The sequence below is a fragment of the Aulonocara stuartgranti genome (genome assembly GCF_965226115.1).
Source record: "Aulonocara stuartgranti genome assembly, chromosome: 9".
Taxonomy (NCBI): domain Eukaryota; kingdom Metazoa; phylum Chordata; class Actinopteri; order Cichliformes; family Cichlidae; genus Aulonocara; species Aulonocara stuartgranti.
The window spans coordinates 21,265,970-21,278,838 of NC_138960.1; the positions used below are offsets into that span (position 1 = coordinate 21,265,970).

Genomic DNA, 12,869 nt, shown 5'->3' on the forward strand with positions numbered 1-12,869 from the left:
CCAGCTCCAGTAGTCTTAGGGTGTGGTTCTCCTTCTCAAAATTGCATCAAGGGCTGCTCAGGTTGCAGAAAAACAGCAATTGTGAAGCTGTGACCCGGTGCACTTAGAATAACCACTTATTGTCCTGAGACTTAGAAAGGCGCGGGAATAAAATATCCCCTGGACTCCCAGACCCAAAACAAAGCCCTAAAAGAGATCTCACACTATGCCAAATACAAGTCAGCCATTTATTCATTTCTTGGGAAACAACGTAATGTGATTACGTTTGTGTGGCTGGCAACACAACTTGGGAAACCTTTGCCAGACTGAGAAAATGAATGAAATTTGAACTTGTGTTTGCTTGGGAAAGGATGATGAAGGCAAAGATTGATCCAAGAGGAACAGAAAGGATGTCAAACCAGATCATATTTAGTCTGGTTTAGATGCTCCCAATAAACTACAATCTGCAGACAACTTAATGAGCTTTAATGTAACAGGACAGCAGGCCTAACAATGCACATTCCAACGTCTACAGCCAAATCACATAATGATAATTAAATGCAAAATAGCAGGATAGAGCCGAGCAACAGCTGAGCAACAGCCAAGCAAGCCAACGTCATGGTTCCAGATAATAAACAAGACAAAAATAACAATGTTTAGGTTCAGATACATTTTTCAGGATTAATATGTTTATGGAAAAAGCAGCATGCTTGTTTATCTGCAAGGGGAAGGTAAAACAAACATGAAGAGCTACAAACCCGTGATAGATTATTACCAAAAAAACATAATGCAGAAAAATGGGTTTGGGATAATGCAGAGAGGATATAATACTCAGTTTGTCCAGCTTCTCTTTTTATTGCTTATTGCACTCTCAGCATAACATGTAGCAGAATGTTAGGGGTGCAACGATACACAAAATTCACTGTTCGGTTCGATACTTTGGTGTCAAGTAGGGCTGCCACGATTAGTCGACTAGTCACGATTACGTCGACTATCAAAATCGTCGACGACTGATTTAATAGTCGACGCGTCATTTGAAGCTTTGTAAGATCCCAAAAGACGCAGGAATAAGTAGTAGGATTTAAGAGTGTAATAACGGACTGAAACAGAAGATGGCAGCACTGCATGTACAAGGATGCCAGCTGCCGTTAAACCCCGAAGAAGAAGAAGAAACTGTGTCCCAGAATTCATAGCGCAGCCCAGCTCAGTTTCCAACAATGGCGGCAGCTAGCTAGTTTTAATTTTACTCTTATTATTCTTTCTGGGTTACAAAATAAACGTTTAACATATTTTCAGGCGAGAATGTAGCTGTGTAAACCTCAAATATCTGCTCAGTTTATCAAGACACCAAATATTTTCAAAAGCGCTCCGACGTTTTCGGAGACGTCTGTTACCCACTAGCTCGTTAGCTAGGCGGGGGCAAGGCTAACTAGAGCCGTGAGAACACCGGACTCCCGGCAAATCGTTTTCAAACCCACCGCCGTCTTTCGCTACTCAGGTTAAATATATATAAGTCACTTAGATAACTTAACAATGTTATTGTTTGGCTTTTTTTAGTATTTTATTTGTTCCTGAGTAAATCAGTTTGGCTGAGATTAAAGTTATAGTTTTTACACAGCTGAATAAACGTCAAGCAGACAGCTGATTATCAGAAGTGTGAGATGCTCCAGAATTTACTCCAGTGTCCTGTTATATTTTAGATAGCAAGGAGTTTATTAAACTTCACTGAACCAATCTGCAAATTTCATTAAAATTTAATAAACTACCATCTTGTCTTTATTTTTAGTTAGCACAGACCTTAAACACTTAAAGCTGTAAGCTAATGATAGTTATATAAGAGCAGATGCTGCTGGTGCAATAAGCTGTACGTTTTACGTCCAATGGATGATGATCTGATTAGTCGACTAATCGCAAAAATAATCGGTGACTAGTCGACTATCAAAATAATCGCTTGTGGCAGCCCTAGTGTCAAGGTTCGATTTTTTTTGATACAAAAAAAAAAAAAAAAAAAAAAAATGTTCATGCCCGTTTAATTTGTCATTTATTAAAATTATAAATATATATTTTAACTCAAAAGTACAGTTTTTAAATTTAATGTTGCTGAAACAACAAAGTAATAAAAACATAAATCTGATTGAGGAATCACTCATCTTTGGAAAAGAGTTTATTACAGAGAAATGGCTCTTTCCAAAATAAAAGCTATACTATACGCTTCTTCTGGGCTATACTCTCAGCAGCATATTAAACATATCAGGTCCCCATAAGGAGAATCATATGCTAACGGCTGTCTAAATGACTCGGGTAAAGTTTGTAGCATCTGTGCTTGTTGTTTTTGTCTGCTTCCACTTGTCTTTGCACTAGGATGGCGTCGGAGTAAATGTGCAGTCATATTCGTTGTGTTCCCACTAGTGCTGTCAGCGTTAATCTCGTTGAAATGACGTTAACGCCACAACACGGCAAATCTCCGTTAACGAGCTACCGCGGATCGCCCCGTGCGTGGGGCTGGACGGCCAACACGTTAACGAGCAAACTGCGCTAACACACTAGTTCCCACCCATGTAATTGAGCATTGCGTGGCACATCCAACATACTGTTTTACTTTAGTCCATGACGCGCTTACCTTCAGGGTCATACGTCACATGAAAACCAAAATAAGCTAAGTCCATCAATGAGCTTGTTTCTTTTTGAGGCAAAGATGTGAGATTTTTGTCATTTTATCTACCTTGTTTAGGTGTCTGCCTCCATTAAATCAACTCTACAAAATATTTACATGTGAGGTGCAGTGGCTGAAAAGCTCCACTACCCTACTTGGCTTATTAGATTGGGACTGTGCAATTATCATTTTTGTTATGACTATTATTTTAATTACAAATTGTCCCTTTTTTTTAAACCAATGACCTGAGTTTGTGCAAGGGATCGCCAACCAGTCTCTAGGCCCGTGTGACTGATGCCCAACACAAGAAAATCAAGATAAAATAATTACAGTGCCACATCCTTTTCTTTTATCGTTGCTGCAGTCTGAAAATCCATATTCACATTGGCATCCATTTGTGGCTGTTCAGTTCACTAAGCTATTTATTTATTCATTCAGGTTTTTCAGTTGAACTGCCCTCCATACAGTGGAAAGCAGTTTAACTGAGAAGATAACTTGTTTATGTATAATAAATACGCAGTTTCTCCAGAATCTGTAAATAATTGCGTTAAATGATCTCAAGCTTGTTACTGACCAAATTAGTTATGATCATGATTTTATAGAAAATTAATTATAAACATTTGGTATACTATCCTGAATCATCAGGCGTAGCACTGATGGTGGTGGGTTAGAGAACTTCAACACATAACCTGACAACTCTAGTTAACCTCCTAAGACCCAAACTCTTTATGGCATGCATTTTTTTATTTCTCTTTCCCATTGTGACTTTATAGTGTTCTATCGAACACTATAAAGTCACAATTGAGTAATGATGTGCAAAACTCTTTATTTACAAAAACAAAATAAGAAACAACAATTGTGCGCCTTTGAGCAATATGGCTCATTTGAAAGCAATTTGCAAGAGCAAAATTTAGTATTGTGGTCTAGACAACCCCAAATGTGATGTCCCCATATTTGGACGCCAGATCCTAGGAGATTAAAACAGTGTGTTCATATTAACTAATTTGCAAAAGTGTGAAGTTAGACATTAAAGATCATCCTTCTGATTCACTAATATCTACATTTTTCACTCCTTACAAATCAGCATCAGAGCAGATATCCAGTGTCTGCCATGCTCTGATAAAAACGTTCAGCTCATCCCCCCCACTTTTCCTTCCTCCCCTTCTGCATGACCAAGCAATTCACAAAAGGAATGTGGAGACGCTCTGCTCAAATATTTATCCTTCAGCATTTTTTCCCCCCTTTCCTCTAAAGCACAACACGCTGCTGTTGTCAAACCAGCTCGCAATAAGTCTGTTCGACATATTTCACAGAAGCAAAGGAAAACAAATAAAAGCTGAGACTGATCACACTGATAAGTGTTCAAGCATTGCAGAGCTTTATGGGACAAAAGGACATCGAAGGACTCGGGAATTTTATTTATTTATTTTTTTCTTTCTCAAAGATCAAATAAGTTCAGATTGACCAAGACAAACATTTCACATTCCTCCATCTAGCCCTCAGGTTTTGAACAGTTATAAGGGGGAAAAAAGCATCACTGTGGTTTATATCACTTAAACTTAATTATTGGAAACGATAATCAGTTTAGCCAGTGTATTGGCCTTGCATCAAAATAAAAATATCTCCTCAAATAACCTGCAGTGCACAGAGATTATACTGGTGAGTCAGCAGAAGAGACATCCTTCCTCCATCCTGCCAGAGGACATGTGTCCTTACATCCATTAGACAAAATACACGGTCCTGGTTTCCAAGATGGGGATTTCAAATGGTGCAAATAATCATGAGTTATTAATTCACTTGAAATTACACCTATCCATTTATGAATCCAAACAGATGATAGACTAAGATGGGGTTTCTTTCTCTTTTTTCTTGCATAAATTATCTTATTTTCTGCAACATAATCTGTGGAAACCAGAAACAAAACAAGCCAAAATGGATTTTTCCTCATTAGTTTCTGTTGCAACGCTTTACTGACAGTGAATTTAAAAAGGGATGTTGCCCATTTTTGCCTCCTTAGACTTTGCTAGAGTAGTTTTGCATTAGTCACAATCCACAATAATCCGCTGTTCATCCACTCTCTGAAACAAGCTATTTTAGCTTTCTTCTGATTGGCTGCCCCTCACAAACTTGAGGTTTAAACAGCAGATGGATGTGGCTTTTTTGCTTGGAGCCAGAGCCTTGTACTTGAGATGACCATATAAGGAATATCCACTTTCTGTGACATCATAACGAGGCAAAAGTAGACAAAAGTGTTTTAAACTAGACATAAAGCACAAAGTTTTTAATATTTAATACATGCATGCACTATTGTAACACCCTGCATGTATGACAGAAAATAAGGAAGAGCATAGTAATAGGTACAGGTCCACTTTAAAAGCAAGTTAAGTTTGTATTTACCGTAACCTCAGATATCAGAGAATGCGTTACTGTAATCCGATTACTTTTTTCAGGTAACGAGTAAAGTAAGGGATTACTATTGCAAAAACAGTAATTAGATTACCGTTACTTTCCCATAGGAACGCTGCATTACTGCGTTACTAAAACCGTGATTTTTTTGCGAGTACGTCTCATGACGGTGACGTAAGCGAGTGCAACGTTTGTGACAACAGCTGTGTGCAGATCAACAATGGATCACATATCGATTGTGGGAGAGAGTATGAGCGTGCAGCGTTTAAAGCGTGGAAGTACTGACCTTACTTTGAGTTTGATTCCATAAAAAGTGACAAAAACATTAGTGTCCGTTGTGCGTGGGAAGAAAACTTCTTTTTACAGTGAAACCCCCCCCTAAACTTCCAAGCAAGCACCGAGTGCGCAACGACGTAATGGGAAACTCAGAAACTCGCAGATTCTTCAACTGACCGCTGTGGCACACCTGCACCAGGGTAAACCTCCGCCTACCCTACTCCTGCTTTACAGGTGAAAATAGAGCAACAGGACCGCTGAGTCTTTGACTTTATTTATTTTCTGCTGTGTTTTACTTACATCTATTTGAAAGACTGAGTGTAAACACACACAAAAAAAAATTTATGTGCTGGAATGTGCAGAAAATAAGTTTAAATGTTAAACAAATTTCTTCAAGTCAGAGAATGTTGCATATAATTAAAATTTTGCTTGATGCATAAAGTTAAAAGGTTAAAACTAATAAAACAAGTTTTAAAAAGAGACTTTTCCATTTGATTACATTTTGTATGATAGATTATGCAGAAAAAGTAGAATTGGGCTGAAAGATCTATCGCTTTATCACCTATTCAGGTTGTAAATCATGTTTTTAAAAAGTAATCAGTAACTAAGTAATTAATTACTTTTGAAAATAAGTAATCAGTAAAGTAACAGGATTACTTTTTTGGGGAAGTAATCGGTAATTAGTTAGTGATTACTTTTTTCAAGTAACTTGACCAACACTGGATATGAGCATCACTGTTTCCTTTGTTTTTTCCACAAAAAAAACAAAACTATGTTACTTGTAACCGAGCCCTCCTGTGTCTTTGTTTCCCCAGATAAAATCAGATTCAGACCTCTTTTGCATCACATGCTCTGCCGCAGCAGGAAACTCACAAGTGGCACTACAACATAAATAATGCTACGTTCCAGTAATTAGTCTAAGGCAACATAACCTCACGTCTAATGACAAAGCGCCATTCAACATTTCTCTTCTTGTCATGTGCAACCACCGCATGAGAGCCATTTACAGAAACGGTAGATGTTTCTTACAGGCTACAGCATCAAATGATACGCATTAATGCTTTTCTATGCTGTCTTATTTGGAAGAAATATGCCATTTTTCTGTCATTTCTCATAATCTGATAAGCCTAGATGTCTGTTATTCTTAAGTAAATTAAATCCCAGTTAACAAAACTGATTACAGAAATTATTTTATTACCTGCTGATTTCCTTTTGGCTCTAGCCAGAACTTGACTGCAGGGGCGGGGTATCTGTTGCCTCAAATCAATGTAAAACTTTTAGAGCAGTTTGTCTTTTTTAAAACAACAAAGATATACATTTTCTTGAACAGACTTGCTTAACAAGCTAAATTAAACAAAACTGTTCATTTGAACATTGGCACAGGCCAAATTTCAAAAGTGGGACATGGCCATTTGCCGCCATGTTGTGTAATAACTTCAGAAATCATTCAGTAATTTCTTGCTGTGGTGTCTAAAGAGAATACCCAAGAAACTGCTGATCGGCTGAGATTTTCCCCACACACCCATCTTTAGAGTTTACAGAGACTTGTCAGAAGAGGAACTATCCAGTAAGTGGAAGTTCTGAGCAAAAATGCTTAGTAGAGCTTCTGAAATCAACAAACTCAAACACTCGTTACAACCAAGGGATGCAGAAGAGCATATCTGAATGCACAACATGCCAAACCTTGGCAGCACCCACTCAATGCCTCTCCTGTCAGCTAAGAACAGGAAACTGAGGCTACAGTTCACAGTTCACACAGACTCACTAAGGCTGGATAACTCTTATCATACTGTACTTTGTTATTCTCTCTGCAGAGGATGTGCAGATTTAAGTGCAACTATTGCAGTGTGTACTTGTACTTTAGATGGAGGAACTGTACAGAGAGATAGCCAGAGGCAGGAATGATTTCCGGTGTCGTTCAATGCTGCATTTTGGTAATCTCAGGCTCTCACTGGACGTGCTCCTATGACTGGCCAGGAGGTATCGTCTAGCATTTGCCCATCTCTTGGCTAACATCTGCCTCTCTGACACCACTTTTAGAGACTCCAGCTTCATCCCCACACATTACTGGCCTTCGGGATCAGTTTATTGAGTCTGTTGGCCTCTGTGACCTTCAACCTGTGGCCCTAGGATGCAGGGGCATGGAGGATGGCACTGGCCACAACAGACTCTTACTGTAGAAAAGCAAAGTTTAACTGATCTTGCATATTGCCTTGATCTCATTCAGATTGTGGAATCTGAATTTATTTCAAGCATCCATCCTGGCAAGTATCAAGGTTTCAGGCTTCTAGTGCAATGGTGTGGGGGGGATACTTTTATTGGCCACCTTTGCGTCACTTAGCACTAACTGAGCCTGTTTAGACACCACAGCCTTCTTGAGTATTGTTGCCAACCACAGATTGTTCATCTTCTGATGTCTGCTTCCAGCATGACAACACACAAGGTCACAAAGCTCAAATCACCCCAACTGGTTTCCTGAACATGAAAATAAGTTCACTGTACTGAAATGGGCTCCACGGTGACCAAATCTCAGTCAAACAGAGCACCTTCGGAATGTGGTGGAACAGGATATTCATATTGTCATGTCTGCAGCAATTGTGTAATGCTACCAAGTCAACATGGACCAAAATCTCTGAGGAAAGTTTCCAGCACCTCGTTGAATCTATGCCATGAAGCATTAAGGTGATTCTGAAGGGGCACACCCAGTATTAGCAAGGTGTACCTAATAAAATGTCTACAGAGTGTGTATTGAGAATATGTCTTATCCTATGTGCGTTCACGGTCATGTTCCCAAAGCTCCACGCCACGTGGGGGCAAAAAGAAAAAAAAAAGAAAATAAAATTTAATATTAAACTTTTTTTCCCTCCTAAACATTAAGTCTTGATGTTTCTTTTGAACCTTTATCTATAAATTTATATGCATATGTAACAGAATGATAAAACCGATTGACCGTGCTTTCGTCATCAGGAATCTCAGCTTTGGAGTGACCTTCCTGAGAAGATAAAGCAAAATCTACAACTTGCTCCAAACCACTTCTAAAAACAATGTTTGGTTTTTTTTAAACCTGCTGTTATCTCCTCTCCTCTCCATCTTTTTTTTTTAAATATATCTCCCTCTTACTGTCCTTACAGTATTATCTTTTTTTTTTAACTGACTATGTGTTTTTCTTTTTACTCTAACTGACAATTTGTCTTTATTACAGAATGTTCTCCTCCACCCTAACTAAAAACCATTATTATAAGAGGCAGAACAGAGACACTTAGTGTTCAGTGTTACAAAAGAATGAATAAGCTGGCAGATGGGCAGACAGAGAGACCCCTGGAGATCAGAGGAGAGCAAAACAACATGTGTGCATATATTAAACATCATTTTTTTTAAAAAGGAATAAAAAGCTTCTTCAGTGGTATTTTAAATTCACACAGCAGTCATTTTACAGCTGTAATCATGTTTTTAAAAAAAAGAAAGAACCGTTGTAGTCTGTAACTTTATAACTTTTGGGTGTATGATTAACACAACAAATAACCAAAATAGGATGAAACGGCTTGTTACAGCTCCTAACCAGTGCTGGCATGCCTCGTTTAATAACTGATTAATGTATTAACAGGAAGATAACCAGACTGACGACATCTGGATTAACTATTCCCCTTATGACCTGAGAGACAATAATGCTCCTGTTGATCCAGTGAGTGAATGAATGAATGAATGAATGAATAAATAAGACCGACCACACGTCCACTCCCTTCACTGCTGTGTTTAAAGCCGTCTGTCCTTCCTGATGACACAACGTGAAACAACATCCTAGCTCTTAAAACAAAATCACCAGCGTGGCTTTGGTCAGGAGGTGAAAAGCACTAGTCTATGGGATGAGGAACTCCCACGACATCAACAAAAACTCTCAGTCCGACCACATTTCTACCACTTTCCCCCCTTCCTCTTTGTTTTTTCACATTACCTGGTTAACAAGCTGGGAAACAAAGCTAAGTCATCCACCGGCGGAGGTAACGGACACTTGACTGCATGTGTGGCAGTTGACTGGCTGTCAGCTCCGCTTCTTCACTACACAGCAGAACAAGACGTCGGTCGAAACCCGTTAACTGACTTCAAAATTACGCCGCTCTGAGCGAAAAAAAAGATGCTTTTTCATAAAGCTAAAGTCGTGTGAAGCGCTCACTCACACACAGATTACAGCTTAATTACTTACCGGTTCCTGGTACTCGACCCCAAACTCTACGTGTGCTCAAGCCGGTGTCAACACTCCAGAAATAAAAGCATTTCAACTTCCGGCTAGACTTTCAACTTAAAACAATTTCGCACCAAATTCGTGCATTTGCCACGGTCACGTTAGATGCATGACATCTTGAAGCTTAAAGCAAGAAAAATAATCAAAAACGTGACACTGCAGTGAGACAAAGGACTTGATTGTTTCTATACTGCATCGTGCACCTTTATTTTGAAGTTACACCAATCTAATTCCGGTTTAATCTAGGTAACTTTTGGCAGCTGTCGCCGTTTTCTTCAAACAGAAGTTGCTGCGCCTGCGTGAACTATAAATCACATTTCAGAAGGCCTGTGACGGCGTCGTTCCGTTATGATGCTTATGACGTTAATATAAATAAATGTACGTGGGAAAATAAACATTAAAAACAATAAAAGGTTTTCTGTTTCTTATATTTCTATTTCACATTTTACGCAGATCAAAGCGCAATATGACATTAAGTTAAAATAATAACGACAATTTACTTATCTTGACTTAGGAAATTTCCAGAAAACCCTTAGTTTGACCCCCAGAAAGGACGGGCAACCTTTATTAGGATCACTAAAAATCATTTAAGGCTCATAATTTCATAATTTTATTCTGTAACAATGTGAATTTATAGTCATTTTGCCCTTAGTGTTAGTTTTCAATGACTTCACGTTTATTAGATAATTCCCTTTTCTGTTCCCATTCTGTTCCTTTAGTCTCCGTACTTGTCTTTTTGTCCTTTCTTGTCTCCCCGTTAAGTTGACTCTCTTCCTGTTTTATAATAGTAAGTGTTGTTCTCTTCTGTGTCTTCTGTGTCTGTGTGGAGTTTCTCTTCCTGTCTCATTATGTTAGCTGTCTGCAGCAGCTGTGTTCCCACCTGTTACCTTTCCCCTCGTTATCTTCTGTGTGTGTGTGTGTGTGTGTGTGTGTGTGTGTATTGAGTACTGATTCGCCCCTTATCCTTTGCTGTGTTGTCCCACATTGCTGTGTGCTACCTCGCTGCAAGCTTTGAGTTTGAATATTTGAATTCCTGGCTCAATTTCAATAGATCTTTCAGTAGATCTTTCCTGGACGTTGTTTATTTCTTGGAGTTACAGCATTAAAAGCTGATTTTGACCCTTTTTCCTGAGTCCTGCATTTGGGTTCAGCTTTGACTGGTTACACAGCTGAGTTATGACACTTTAGTAATGCTGTTGTTGAGGCTCTGGGGAGAGCAGTCCATGACTGGTAGCTTTCTGCTGTGTGTGTGTGTGTTTTTTTTAAATATATGGGTGTACTTGTATTGCATGGCCACCATGTTTGGCCTCATTCTCATGCTGAAAAATTAAGCTGCTGCCAGTTAAACTATTTCCAAATGGTATTGGCATTTTCTGCATTCATAATTCCATCAGTTTTGACAAAATTCTCAAAACCTCCATCGTGTTTTACAGATGCTGTTCATCTGCTGCAGATAGTTTTCATTATATATCTCCTCACAAGAGCATGGTAAGTTTTCAGCTTATATTTCTTCAGACATCAGTTTCTTTGTGCAAATATATGATTTTATGTCTGTCAAGCTGAGTTACCTTCAACAAATCTCTCATATCACATGTCGTTTATAAAGAAATATATCTGAACAACACTGCAGTGGGTTCATATTTCGCATTACTCATTGCTGGCAGCAGAAGTGGACTGCCTTGTCTTTCCTTTGTATACCAGCAGAACCTCAGGGGCTACCTCAGCCCACCTTGCTGTTCCCTGCCATCACCTGACTGCACACCTGAGCCACTTGTATGCCCTTGCATACTAATTATTAGTCACATTGTTTGATGACAGTGTAATTTCTGCAATTTTATTGAAATATACACATATATGTGTACATGCAGGTCTACTTTAAATATATGTCTAGCTTTACCCAATATCTAAGAATTGTATAATAATCTAAATGTCTCCATATGCATGTGAATAAAGTAGTAAGTAAGAAAGAATATATTATGAAGGCTGTATAAGCTGTATGAACTTTATCTAAAGGTCTTCCTTCTTCTTTCACACATATTAACCCTACCTGTCGCATTACGGTCTGCTGCAACTTTATGAATATCTTATCTCGCTTAATCACATTGTTATCTGTTCCTGTGTCACTCACTGTTGCTGTATTACTTGTCCACAGCAGTCCTGCAAAAGCATTAAAGAAAGAGTCTTTATATTAATTTCAAGTGTAGAGTAATATGAGTAATTAAATCCTACCTTTTCTTTTCTTTTTCTTTTTTACAGTGCTTTTTAATCAGAAGAACTCACAATGATACAAGCGCATGGTGTTATTTTATTTTATTGTTTGTATCTTCTCAGTTGATCAGATAATTGGATAATCAGACCATCGGGCTTATTTATGATTAATAAATTGTTTATGCCAATCAAATTTTGTATTTGTCTACTAATAATGCATGACATCTGAAAATCAGTGTATAAAGTCTATGGCCACATCACATAGAGTAAGTGTGACCCCTGCTGACAGCTTACTGCTAATGAACTCTGAAGTTACACCTGTTGTGTTTAAGCATTATAATATATGTAGTGAATGAATACCCACTTCATTGAGACAAAAAGAGATTAAACATAGTTTAATTGTTCCAGAATGTGGAAATTATTGTCTCACAGCAAGCAAAATAAAGTGGAATGGACAAAATAATTAAATAAGGGGGGTTTTTTCAAACAAAAAATCCAAAATGTAGTTTTTATTACACAGTTAAGTTCAATAAAGACATGAAAACAAGTGAAATAAAATAAAAGAGCTCAATGAATTAAAATCTGGCACTGACAAAAAGACAGGAGGTTGAGCTAGGGGAGCAGATGATGTTAAGATTCTCACTGGGAGAGACCAGAACGGACAAGATTAGTAATGACTATATCAGAGGGACAGCTCACATTTGGAGATAAAGTTGGAGATGCAAGGTTGAGATGGTTTGGATGTGTGCAGAGCAGGGACAGTGGCTATATTAGACGGAAGATGTTAGATGTTGGAGCTGTCAGGCAAGAGATAAACAGGAAGACCTCAGAAAACGTTCATGGATGTAATGAAGAAGGACCTGTAGAGGTTTGATGTGACAGAGAAGGATGTTAGGGTGAGATGGAGGCAGATGGTACCCTGTGGCGACCTGTAAAAGAAGCAGAAAGAGGAAGAATGAATAAAAAGATAAATATGATAGAATGAAAATCAGCATCAATAAAACTCTGAACAAAATCTTCTTGCTTAATACAAAACAAAGATCACATCAGTAGGCCTCTTTTGTGGCGTGAAGCCACGGTGCCGCTTGCTGATCATCATCTCTCTTC

The 12,869-nt window shown here is 38.4% G+C and overlaps 1 protein-coding gene across 1 annotated transcript in view; it reads right to left on the reverse strand.

Moving 5' to 3' along the window:
- Nucleotides 1-9,603, reverse strand: part of slc4a2b (solute carrier family 4 member 2b) — a 54,046-nt gene extending 44,443 nt beyond the window's left edge. Inside the window, exons 1-2 of the mRNA XM_082546871.1 lie at nucleotides 9,516-9,603; nucleotides 9,267-9,430 (exon numbers count right to left, since the gene is read on the reverse strand). The gene's annotated coding sequence lies outside the window, so the exon portion shown is untranslated. The remainder of the gene's footprint in view (nucleotides 1-9,266; nucleotides 9,431-9,515) is intronic.
- Between the last annotated feature and the right edge of the window lie 3,266 nt (nucleotides 9,604-12,869).